Raw genomic sequence first — 13,963 nt, 5'->3', positions numbered from 1 at the left:
CTGTAACTCTGTGAGATGGTTTCCCAGAACACAAAGAAGTTTCTCAGAAAGCTTCTTTCTCTTTGTTATCGGCGGTTATTTCCTTTGGCCCTATAGTCTTTAGAGGGAACCGAAATATCTGTTCTCATATTCCAGAGAAATAAGGCTAGCAAAGAGATCCACGAAATACAGATGCAACTCTGTGAGAAGAACTAACAGAACACTCAGCAGTTTCTCAGAAAGCTTCTTTCCAGATTTCATCTGAGGATATTTCCTTTTTCACCATAGCCCTCTATTGGCTTCCAAATATCACTTTGCACATTCCACAAGAACTGTCTTAGCGAAAGGCTTCTTGAGGGGAAAGCTGTAACTCTGTGAGATGATTTCACAGAACACTAAGAAGTGTCTCAGAAAGCTTCTTTCTCTTTGTTATCGGAGGATATTTCCTTTGCCCCTATAGTCTTCATAGGGATCAGAAATATTTGTTCTCAGATTCCACAGAAATAAGCCAAGCAAAGAGATCCACAAAATATAGATGTAATTCTGTGAGATGAATTAACAGACCACTAAGCAGTTTCTCAGAAAGCTTCTTTCTAGATTTCATCTGAGGATATTTCCTTTTTCACCATAGCCCTCTATGGGCTTCCAAATATCACTTTGCCTATTCCACGAGAACTGTCTTAGTGAAAGGCTTCTTGAGGGGAAAGCTGTAACTCTGTGAGATGATTTCACAGAACACAAAGATGTTTCTCAGAAAGCTTCTTTCTCTTTGTTATCGGAGGATATTTCCTTTGCCCCTATAGTCTTCAAAGGGATCCGAAATATCTGTTCTCAGATTCCAAAGAAATAAGGCTAGCAAAGAGATCCACGAAATACAGATGTAACTCTGTGAGATGAATTAACAGAACACTAAGCAGTTTCTCAGAAAGCTTCTTTCCAGATTTCATCTGAGGGTATTTCCTTTTTCAGCATAGCCCTCTAAAGGCTTCCAAATATCACTTTGCCAATTCCACAAGAACTGTCTTAGCGAAAGGTTTCTTGTGGGGAAAGCTGTAACTCTGTGAGATGATTTCACAGAACACAAAGAAGTTTCTCAGAAAGCTTCTTTTTCTTTGTTATCGGAGGATATTTCCTTTGGCCCTATAGTCTTCAAAGGGATCCGAAATATCTGCTCTCAGATTCCACAGAAATAAGGCTAGAAAAGAGATCCAGGAAATACAGATGTAACTCTGTGAGATGAATTAACAGAACACTAAGCAGTTTCTCAGAAAGCTTTTTTCCAGATTTCATCTGAGGATATGTCCTTTTTCACCATAGCCCTCGATGGGCTTCCAAATATCACTTTGCCAATTCCACAAGAACTGTCTTAGCGAAAGGATTCTTGTGGGGAAAGCTGTAACTCTGAGAGTTGATTTCACAGAACACAAAGAAGTTTCTCAGAAAGCTTCTTTCTCTTTGTTATCGGAGGTTATTTCCTTTGGCCGTATACTCTTTAGAGGGAACCGAAATATCTGTTCTAATATTCCAGAGAAATAAGGCTAGCAAAGAGATCCACGAAATACAGATGCAACTCTGTGAGAAGAACTAACAGAACACTCAGCAGTTTCTCAGAAAGCTTCTTTCCAGATTTCATCTGAGGATATTTCCTTTTTCACCATAGCCCTCTATGGGCTTCCAAATATCACTTTGCCAATTCCTCAAGAACTGTCTTAGCGAAAGGCTTCTTGAGGGGAAAGCTGTAACTCTGTGAGATGATTTCAAAGAACACTAAGAAGTTTCTGAGAAAACTTCTTTCTCTTTGTTATTGGAGGATATTTCCTTTGCCCCTGTAGTCTTCATAGGGATCAGAAATATCTGTTCTCAGAATCCACAGAAATAAGCCTAGCAAAGAGATCCACAAAATATAGATGTAATTCTGTGAGATGAATTAACAGACCACTAAGCAGTTTCTCAGAAAGCTTCTTTCCAGATTTCATCTGAGGATATTTCCTTTTTCACCATAGCCCTCTATGGGCTTCCAAATATCACTTTGCCAATTCCACAAGAACTGTCTTAGCGAAAGGCTTCTTGAGGGGAAAGCTGTAACTCTGTGAGATGATTTCACAGAACACAAAGAAGTTTCTCAGAAAGCTTCTTTTTCTTTGTTATCGGAGGATATTTCCTTTGGCCCTATAGTCTTCAAAGAGATCCGAAATATCTGCTCTCAGATTCCACAGAAATAAGGAGAGCAAAGAGATCCACGAAATACAGATGTAACTCTGTGAGATGAATTAACAGAACACTAAGCAGTTTCTCAGAAAGCTTCGTTCCAGATTTCACCTGAGGATATTTCCTTTATCACCATAGCCGTCTGTGGACTTCCAAATATCACTTTGCCAATTCCACAAGAACTGTCTTAGCGAAAGGCTTCTTGAGGGGAAAGCTGTAACTCTTTGAGATGGTTTCCCAGAACACAAAGAAGTTTCTCAGAAAGCTTCTTTCTCTTTGTTATCGGAGGTTATTTCCTTTGGCCCTATAGTCTTTAGAGGGAACCGAAATATCTGTTCTCATATTCCAGAAAAATAAGGCTAGCAAAGAGATCCACGAAATACAGATGCAACTCTGTGAGAAGAACTAACAGAACACTCAGCAGTTTCTCAGAAAACTTCTTTCCATATTTCATCTGAGGATATTTCCTTTTTCACTGTAGCCCTCTATTGGCTTCCAAATATCACTTTGCACATTCCACAAGAACTGTCTTAGCGAAAGGCTTCTTGAGGGGAAAGCTGTAACTCTGTGAGATGATTTCACAGAACACTAAGAAGTTTCTCAGAAAGCTTCTTTCTCTTTGTTATCGGAGGATATTTCCTTTGCCTTTATAGTCTTCATAGGGATCAGAAATATCTGTTCTCAGATTCCACAGAAATAAGCCTAGCAAAGAGATCCACAAAATATAGATGTAATTCCGTGAGATGAATTAACAGACCACTAAGCAGTTTCTCAGAAAGCTTCTTTCCAGATTTCATCTGAGGATATTTCCTTTTTCACCATAGCCCTCCATGGGCTTCCAAATATCACTTTGCCAATTTCACAAGAACTGTCTTAGCGAAAGGCTTCTTGAGGGGAAAGCTGTAACTCTGTGAGATGATTTCACAGAACACAAAGAAGTTTCTCAGAAAGCTTCTTTCTCTTTGTTATCGGAGGATATTTCCTTTGGCCCTGTAATCTTCAGAGGGATCCGAAATATCTGTTCTCAGATCCCACAGAAATAAGTCTAGCAAAGAGATCCACGAAATACAGATGTAACTCTGTGAGATGAATTAACAGAACACTAAGCAGTTTCTCAGAAAGCTTCTTTCCAGATTTCATCTGATGATATTTCCTTTTTCACCATAGCCCTCTAAGGGCTTCCAAATATCACTTTGCCAATTCCACAAGCACTGTCTTAGCGAAAGGCTTCTTGAGGGGAAAGCTGTAACTCTGTGAGATGATTTCACAGAACACAAAGAAGTTTCTCAGAAAGCTTCTTTTTCTTTGTTATTGGAGGATATTTCCTTTGGCCCTATAGTCTTCAAAGGGATCCGAAATATCTGCTCTCAGATTCCACAGAAAAAAGGCTAGCAAAGAGATCCACGAAATACAGATGTAACTCTGTGAGATGAATTAACAGAACACTAAGCAGTTTCTCAGAAAGCTGCGTTACAGATTTCACCTGAGAATATTTCCTTTTTCACCATAGCCCTCTATGGGAATCCAAATATCACTTTGCCAATTCCACAAGAACTGTCTTAGCGAAAGGCTTCTTGAGGGGAAAGCTGTAACTCTGTGAGATGGTTTCCCAGAACACAAAAAAGTTTCTCAGAAAGCTTCTTTCTCTTTGTTATCGGAGGATATTTCCTTTGGCCCTATAGTCTTCAAAGGGATCCGAAACATCTGTTCTCAGATTCCACAGAAATAAGTCAAGGAAAGAGATCCACGAAATACAGATGTAACTCTGTGAGATGAATTAACAGAACACTAAGCAGTTTCTCAGAAAGCTTCTTTCCAGATTTCATCTGAGGATATTTCCTTTTTCACCATAGCCCTCTAAGGGCTTCCAAATATCACTTGCCAATTCCACAAGAACTGTGTTAGCGAAAGGCTTCTTGAGGGGAAAGCTGTAACTCTGTGAGATGATTTCACAGAACACAAAGAAGTTTCTCAGAAAGCTTCTTTTTCTTTGTTATCGGAGGATATCTCCTTTGGCCCTATAGTCTTCAAAGGGATCCGAAATATCTGCTCTCAGATTCCACAGAAATAAGGCTAGCAAAGAGATCCACGAAATACAGATGTAACTCTGTGAGATGAATTAACAGAACACTAAGCAGTTTCTCAGAAAGCTTCTTTCCAGATTTCATCTGAGGATATGTCCTTTTTCACCACAGCCCTCGATGGGCTTCCAAATATCACTTTGCCAATTCCACAAGAACTGTCTTAACGAAAGGCTTCTTGAGTGGACAGCTGTAACTCTGTGAGATGATTTCACAGAACACAAAGAAGTTTCTCAGAAAGCTTCTTTCTCTTTTTTATTGGAGGATATTTCCTTTGGCCCTATAGTCTTCAAAGGAATTGGAAATATCTGTTCTCAGATTCCACAGAAATAAGGCTAGCAATGAGATCCACGAAATACAGATGTAACTCTGTGAGATGAATTGACAGAAAACTCAGCAGTTTCTCAGAAAGCTTCTTTCCAGATTTCATCTGAGGATATTTCCTTTTTCACCATAGCCCTCTATGGGTTTCTAAATATCACTTTGCCAATTCCACAAGAACTGTCTTAGTGAAAGGCTTCTTGAGGGGAAAGCTGTATCTCCGTGAGATGATTTCACAGAACACAAAGAAGTTTCTCAGAAAGGTTCTTTCTCTTTGTTATCGGAGGATATTTCCCTTGGCCCTATAGACTTCCAAGGGATCCGAAATATCTGTTCTCAGATTCCACAGAAATAAGTCTAGCAAAGAGATCCACGAAATACAGATGTAACTCTGTGAGTGGAAGTCACACATCACAGAGCAGTTTGTCAGAAAGCTTCTTTCCAGATTGCATCTGAGGATATTTCCTTTTTCACCATAGCCCTCTATGGGCTTCCAAATATCACTTTGCCAATTCCACAAGAACTGTCTTAGCGAAAGGCTTCTTGAGGGGAAAGCTGTAACTCTGTGAGATGATTTCACAGAACACAAAGAAGTTTCTCAGGAAGCTTCTTTCTCTTTGTTATCGAAGGATATTTCCTTTGGCCCTATAGTCTTCAAAGGGATCCGAAATATCTGTTCTCAGATTCCACAGAAATAAGTGTAGCAAAGAGATCCACGAAATACAGATGTAACTCTGTGAGATGAATTAACAGAACCCTAAGCAGTTTCTCAGAAAGCTTCTTTCCAGATTGCATCTGAGCATATTTCCTTTTTCACCATAGCCCTCTATGGGCTTCCGAATATCACTTTGCCTATTCCACAAGAACTGTCTTAGCGAAAGGCTTCTTGAGGGGAAAGCTGTAACTCTGTGAGATGATTTCACAGAACACAAAGAAGTTTCTCAGAAAGCTTCTTTCTCTTTGTAATCGGAGGATAGTTCCTTTGGCACTATAGTCTTCAAAGGGATCCGAAATATCTGTTCTCAGATTCCACAGAAATAAGGCTAGCAAAGAGATCCACGAAATACAGATGTAACTCTCTGAGTGGAAGTCACACATCACAGAGCAGTTTCACAGAAAGATTCTTTCCAGATTTCATCTGAGGATATTTCCTTTTTCAACATAGCCCTCTATGGGCTCCCAAATAACACTTTGCCAATTCCACAAGAACTGTCTTAGCGAAAGGCTTCTTCTAGGGAAAGCTGTAATTCTGTGAGATGATTGAACAGAACACAAAGAAGTTTCTCAGAAAGTTTCTTTCTCTTTGTTATCGGAGGATATTTCCTTTGACCCCATAGTCTTCAAAGGGATCCGAAATATCTGTTCTCAGATTCTACAGAAATAAGGCTAGCAAAGAGATCCAGGAAATACAGATGTAACTCTGTGAGATGAATTAACAGAACACTAAGCAGTTTCTCAGAAAGCTTCTTTCCAGATTTCATCTGAGGATATGTCCTTTTTCACCATAACCCTCGATGGGCTTCCAAATATCACTTTGCCAATTCCACAAGAACGGTCTTAACGAAAGGCTTCTTGAGTGGACAGCTGTAACTCTGTGAGATGATTTCACAGAACACAAAGAAGTTTCTCAGAAAGCTTCTTTCTCTTTTTTATTGGAGGATATTTCCTTTGGCCCTATAGTCTTCAAAGGGATTGGAAATATCTGTTCTCAGATTCCACAGAAATAAGGCTAGCAAAGAGATCCACGAAATACAGATGTAACTCTGTGAGATGAATTGACAGAAAACTCAGCAGTTTCTCAGAAAGCTTCTTTCCAGATTTCATCTGAGGATATTTCCTTTTTCACCATAGCCCTCTATGGGTTTCTAAATATCACTTTGCCAATTCCACAAGAACTGTCTTAGTGAAAGGCTTCTTGAGGGGAAAGCTGTATCTCCGTGAGATGATTTCACAGAACACAAAGAAGTTTCTCAGAAAGGTTCTTTCTCTTTGTTATCGGAGGATATTTCCCTTGGCCCTATAGACTTCCAAGGGATCCGAAATATCTGTTCTCAGATTCCACAGAAATAAGTCTAGCAAAGAGATCCACGAAATACAGATGTAACACTGTGAGTGGAAGTCACACATCACAGAGCAGTTTGTCAGAAAGCTTCTTTCCAGATTGCATCTGAGGATATTTCCTTTTTCACCATAGCCCTCTAAGGGCTTCCAAATACCACTTTGCCAATTCCACAAGAACTGTCTTAGCGAAAGGCTTCTTGAGGGGAAAGCTGTTACTCTGTGAGATGATTTCACAGAACACAAAGAAGTTTCTCAGGAAGCTTCTTTCTCTTTGTTATCGAAGGATATTTCCTTTGGCCCTATAGTCTTCAAAGGGATCCGAAATATCTGTTCTCAGATTCCACAGAAATAAGTGTAGCAAAGAGATCCACGAAATACAGATGTAACTCTGTGAGATGAATTAACAGAACACTAAGCAGTTTCTCAGAAAGCTTCTTTCCAGATTTCATCTGAGGATATTTCCTTTTTCACCATAGCCCTCTATGGGCTTCCAAATATCACTTTGCCTATTCCACAAGAACTGTCTTAGCGAAAGGCTTCTTGAGGGGAAAGCTGTAACTCTGTGAGATGATTTCACAGAACACAAAGAAGTTTCTCAGAAAGCTTCTTTCTCTTTGAAATCGGAGGATAGTTCCTTTGGCACTATAGTCTTCAAAGGGATCCGAAATTTCTGTTCTCAGATTCCACAGAAATAAGGCTAGCAAAGAGATCCACGAAATACAGATGTAACTCTCTGAGTGGAAGTCACACATCACAGAGCAGTTTCACAGAAAGCTTCTTTCCAGATTTCATCTGATGATATTTCCTTTTTCACCATAGCCCTCTATGGGCTCCCAAATAACACTTTGCCAATTCCACAAGAACTGTCTTAGCGAAAGGCTTCTTCTAGGGAAAGCTGTAACTCTGTGAGATGATTGAACAGAACACAAAGAAGTTTCTCAGAAAGTTTCTTTCTCTTTGTTATCGGAGGATATTTCCTTTGACCCCATAGTCTTCAAAGGGATCCGAAATATCTGTTCTCAGATTCCACAGAAATTAGGCTAGCAAAGAGATCCACGAAATACAGATGTAACTCTGTGAGTTGAATTAAGAGAACACTAAGCAGTTTCTCAGAAAGCTTCTTTCCAGATTTCATCTGAGGATATTTCCTTTGCCACCATAGCCCTCTAAGGGCTTCCAAATATCACTTTGCCAATTCCTCAAGAACTATGTTAGCGAAAGGCTTCTTGAGGGGAAAGCTGTATCTCCCTCAGATGATTTCACAGAACACAAAGAAGTTTCTCAGAAAGCTTCTTTCTCTTTGTTATCGGAGGATATTTCCTTTGGCCCTATAGTCTTCAAAGGGATCCGAAATATCTGTTCTCAGATTAAAAAGAAATAAGGCTAGCAAAGAGATCCACGAAATACAGATGTAAGTCTGTGAGGGAAGTAACTCAACACAGGGCAGTTTCCCATAAAGCTTCTTTCCAGTTTTCATCTGAGGATATTTCTTTTTTCACCATAGCCCTCTAGGCGTTCCAAATATCACTTTGCCAATTCCACAAGAACTGTCTTAGCGAAAGGCTTCTTGAGGGGAAAGCTGTAACTCTGTGAGATGATTTCACAGAACACAAAGAAGTTTCTCAGAAAGCTTCTTTCTCTTTGTTATCGGAGGATATTTCCTTTGGCCCTATAGTCTTCAAAGGGATCCGAAATATCTGTTCTCAGATTCCACAGAAATAAGTCTAGCAAAGAGATCCATGAAATACAGATGTAACTCTGTGAGATGAATTAACAGAACACTAAGCAGTTTCTCAGAAAGCTTCTTTCCAGATTTCATCTGAGGATATTTCCTTTTTTACCATAGCCCTCTAAGGGCTTCCAAATATCACTTTGCCAATTCCACAAGAACTGTCTTAGCGAAAGGCTTCTTGAGGGGAAAGCTGTAACTCTGTGAGATGATTTCACAGAACACAAAGAAGTTTCTCAGAAAGCTTCTTTCTCTTTGTTATCGGAGGATATTTCCTTTGCCCTTATAGTCTTCATAGGGATCAGAAATATCTGTTCTCAGATTCCACAGAAATAAGCCTAGCAAAGAGATCCACAAAATATAGATGTAATTCCGTGAGATGAATTAACAGACCACTAAGCAGTTTCTCAGAAAGCTTCTTTCCAGATTTCATCTGAGGATATTTCCTTTTTCACCATAGCCCTGTATGGGCTTCCAAATATCACTTTGCCAATTCCACGAGAACTGTCTTAGTGAAAGGTTTCTTGAGGGGAAAGCTGAAACTCTGTGAGATGATTTGACAGAACACAAAGAAATTTCTCAGAAAGCTTCTTTCTATTTGTTATCGGAGGATATTTCCTTTGCCCCTATAGTCTTTAAAGGGATCCGAAATATCTGTTCTCAGATTCCAGAAAAATAAGGCTAGCAAAGAGATCCACGAAATACAGATGTAACTCTGTGAGATGAATTAACAGAACACTAAGCAGTTTCTCAGAAAGCTTCTTTCCAGATTTCATCTGAGGATATTTCCTTTTTCACCATAGCCCTCTAAGGGCTTCTAAATATCACTTTGCCAATTCCACAAGAACTGTCTTAGCGAAAGGCTTCTTGAGGGGAAAGCTGTAACTCTGTGAGATGATTTGACAGAACACAAAGAAGTTTCTCAGAAAGCTTCTTTCTCTTTGTTATCGGAGGATATTTCCTTTGGCCCTATAGTCTTCAAAGGGATCCGAAATATCTGTTCTCAGATTCCACAGAAATAAGGCTAGCAAAGAGATCCACGAAATACAGATGTAACTCTGTGAGATGAATTAACAGAACACTAAGCAGTTTCTCAGAAAGCTTCATTCCAGATTTCATCTGAGGATATTTCCTTTTTCACCATAGCCCTCCACGGGCTTCCAAATATCACTTTGCCAATTCCACAAGAACTGTCTTAGCGAAAGGCTTCTTGAGGGGAAAGCTGTAACTCTGTGAGATGATTTCACAGAACACAAAGAAGTTTCTCAGAAAGCTTCTTTCTCTTTGTTATCGGAGGATATTTCCTTTGGCCCTATAATCTTCAAAGGGATCCGAAATATCTGTTCTCAGATTGCACAGAAATAGGTCTAGCAAAGAGATCCACGAAATACAGATGTAACTCTGTTAGATGAATTAACAGAACACTAAGCAGTTTCTCAGAAAGCTTCTTTCCAGATTTCATATGAGGATATTTCCTTTTTCACCATAGCCCTCTAAGGGCTTCCAAATATCACTTTGCCAATTCCACAAGAACTGTCTTAGCGAAAGGCTTCTTGAGGGGAAAGCTGTAACTCTGTGAGATGATTTCACAGAACACAAAGAAGTTTCTCAGAAAGCTTCTTTTTCTTTGTTATCGGAGGATATTTCCTTTGGCCCTATAGTCTTCAAAGGGATCCGAAATATCTGCTCTCCGATTCCACAGAAATAAGGCTAGCAAAGAGATCCACGAAATACAGATGTAACTCTGTGAGATGAATTAACAGAACACTAAGCAGTTTCTCAGAAAGCTGCGTTCCAGATTTCACCTGAGAATATTTCCTTTTTCACCATAGCCGTCTATGGGCTTCCAAATATCACTTTGCCAATTCCTCAAGAACTATGTTAGCGAAAGGCTTCTTGAGGGGAAAGCTGTATCTCCCTCAGATGATTTCACAGAACACAAAGAAGTTTCTCAGAAAGCTTCTTTCTCTTTGTTATCGGAGGATATTTCCTTTGGCCCTATAGTCTTCAAAGGGATCCGAAATATCTGTTCTCAGATTAAAAAGAAATAAGGCTAGCAAAGAGATCCACGAAATACAGATGTAAGTCTGTGAGGGAAGTAACTCAACACAGGGCAGTTTCCCATAAAGCTTCTTTCCAGTTTTCATCTGAGGATATTTCTTTTTTCACCATAGCCCTCTAGGCGTTCCAAATATCACTTTGCCAATTCCACAAGAACTGTCTTAGCGAAAGGCTTCTTGAGGGGAAAGCTGTAACTCTGTGAGATGATTTCACAGAACACAAAGAAGTTTCTCAGAAAGCTTCTTTCTCTTTGTTATCGGAGGATATTTCCTTTGGCCCTATAGTCTTCAAAGGGATCCGAAATATCTGTTCTCAGATTCCACAGAAATAAGTCTAGCAAAGAGATCCATGAAATACAGATGTAACTCTGTGAGATGAATTAACAGAACACTAAGCAGTTTCTCAGAAAGCTTCTTTCCAGATTTCATCTGAGGATATTTCCTTTTTTACCATAGCCCTCTAAGGGCTTCCAAATATCACTTTGCCAATTCCACAAGAACTGTCTTAGCGAAAGGCTTCTTGAGGGGAAAGCTGTAACTCTGTGAGATGATTTCACAGAACACAAAGAAGTTTCCCAGAAAGCTTCTTTCTCTTTGTTATCGGAGGATATTTCCTTTGCCCTTATAGTCTTCATAGGGATCAGAAATATCTGTTCTCAGATTCCACAGAAATAAGCCTAGCAAAGAGATCCACAAAATATAGATGTAATTCCGTGAGATGAATTAACAGACCACTAAGCAGTTTCTCAGAAAGCTTCTTTCCAGATTTCATCTGAGGATATTTCCTTTTTCACCATAGCCCTGTATGGGCTTCCAAATATCACTTTGCCAATTCCACGAGAACTGTCTTAGTGAAAGGTTTCTTGAGGGGAAAGCTGTAACTCTGTGAGATGATTTGACAGAACACAAAGAAATTTCTCAGAAAGCTTCTTTCTCTTTGTTATCGGAGGATATTTCCTTTGCCCCTATAGTCTTCAAAGGGATCCGAAATATCTGTTCTCAGATTCCAGAAAAATAAGGCTAGCAAAGAGATCCACGAAATACAGATGTAACTCTGTGAGATGAATTAACAGAACACTAAGCAGTTTCTCAGAAAGCTTCTTTCCAGATTTCATCTGAGGATATTTCCTTTTTCACCATAGCCCTCTAAGGGCTTCTAAATATCACTTTGCCAATTCCACAAGAACTGTCTTAGCGAAAGGCTTCTTGAGGGGAAAGCTGTAACTCTGTGAGATGATTTGACAGAACACAAAGAAGTTTCTCAGAAAGCTTCTTTCTCTTTGTTATCGGAGGATATTTCCTTTGGCCCTATAGTCTTCAAAGGGATCCGAAATATCTGTTCTCAGATTCCACAGAAATAAGGCTAGCAAAGAGATCCACGAAATACAGATGTAACTCTGTGAGATGAATTAACAGAACACTAAGCAGTTTCTCAGAAAGCTTCATTCCAGATTTCATCTGAGGATATTTCCTTTTTCACCATAGCCCTCCACGGGCTTCCAAATATCACTTTGCCAATTCCACAAGAACTGTCTTAGCGAAAGGCTTCTTGAGGGGAAAGCTGTAACTCTGTGAGATGATTTCACAGAACACAAAGAAGTTTCTCAGAAAGCTTCTTTCTCTTTGTTATCGGAGGATATTTCCTTTGGCCCTATAATCTTCAAAGGGATCCGAAATATCTGTTCTCAGATTGCACAGAAATAGGTCTAGCAAAGAGATCCACGAAATACAGATGTAACTCTGTTAGATGAATTAACAGAACACTAAGCAGTTTCTCAGAAAGCTTCTTTCCAGATTTCATATGAGGATATTTCCTTTTTCACCATAGCCCTCTAAGGGCTTCCAAATATCACTTTGCCAATTCCACAAGAACTGTCTTAGCGAAAGGCTTCTTGAGGGGAAAGCTGTAACTCTGTGAGATGATTTCACAGAACACAAAGAAGTTTCTCAGAAAGCTTCTTTTTCTTTGTTATCGGAGGATATTTCCTTTGGCCCTATAGTCTTCAAAGGGATCCGAAATATCTGCTCTCCGATTCCACAGAAATAAGGCTAGCAAAGAGATCCACGAAATACAGATGTAACTCTGTGAGATGAATTAACAGAACACTAAGCAGTTTCTCAGAAAGCTGCGTTCCAGATTTCACCTGAGAATATTTCCTTTTTCACCATAGCCGTCTATGGGCTTCCAAATATCACTTTGCCAATTCCACAAGAACTGTCTTAGCGAAAGGCTTCTTGAGGGGAAAGCTGTAACTCTGTGAGATGGTTTCACAGAACACAAAGAAGTTTCTCAGAAAGCTTCTTTCTCTTTGTTATCGGAGGATATTTCCTTTGGCCCTATAGTCTTCAAAGGGATCCGAAACATCTGTTGTCAGATTCCACAGAAATAAGTCTAGGAAAGAGATCCACGAAATACAGATGTAATTCTGTGAGATGAATTAACAGAACACTAAGCAGTTTCTCAGAAAGCTTCTTTCCAGATTTCATCTGAGGATATTTCCTTTTTCACCATAGCCCTCTAAGGGCTTCCAAATATCACTTTGCAAATTCCACAAGAACTGTCTTAGCGAAAGGCTTCTTGAGGGGAAAGCTGTAACTCTGTGAGATGATTTCACAGAACCCAAAGAAGTTTCTCAGAAAGCTTCTTTTTCTTTGTTATCGGAGGATATCTACTTTGGCCCTATAGTCTTCAAAGGGATCCGAAATATCTTCTCTCAGATTCCACAGAAATAAGGCTAGCAAAGAGATCCAGGAAATACAGATGTAACTCTGTGAGATGAATTAACAGAACACTAAGCAGTTTCTCAGAAAGCTTCTTTCCAGATTTCATCTGAGGATATGTCCTTTTTCACCATAGCCCTCGATGGGCTTCCAAATATCACCTTGCCAATTCCACAAGAACTGTCTTAACGAAAAGCTTCTTGAGGGGAAAGCTGTAACTCTGTGAGATGATTTCACAGAACACAAAGAAGTTTCTCAGAAAGCTTCTTTCTCTTTGTTATCGTAGGATATTTCCTTTGCCCCTATAGTCTTCATAGGGATCCGAAATATCTGTTCTCATATTCCACAGAAATAAGGCTAGCAATGAGATCCACAAAATATATATGTATTTCTGTGAGATGAATTATCAGAACACTAAGCAGTTTCTCAGAAAGCTTCTTTACAGATTTCATCTGAGGATATTTCCTTTTTCACCAGAGCCCTCTATGGGATTCCAAATATCACTTTGCCAATTCCACAAGAACTGTCTTAGCGAAAGGATTCTTGTGGGGAAAGCTGTAACTCTGAGAGATGATTTCACAGAACACAAAGAAGTTTCTCAGAAAGCTTCTTTCTCTTTGTTATCGGAGGTTATTTCCTTTGGCCGTATACTCTTTAGAGGGAACCGAAATATCTGTTCTAATATTCCAGAGAAATAAGGCTAGCAAAGAGATCCCCGAAATACAGATGCACCTCTGTGAGAAGAACTAACAGAACACTCAGCGGTTTCTCAGAAAGCTTCTTTCCACATTTCATCTGAGGAT

The sequence above is a fragment of the Macaca nemestrina genome, chromosome 20 (assembly GCF_043159975.1).
Source record: "Macaca nemestrina isolate mMacNem1 chromosome 20, mMacNem.hap1, whole genome shotgun sequence".
In the NCBI taxonomy this organism is placed as follows: domain Eukaryota; kingdom Metazoa; phylum Chordata; class Mammalia; order Primates; family Cercopithecidae; genus Macaca; species Macaca nemestrina.
Note: the sequence above shows the minus strand (reverse complement) of the source record.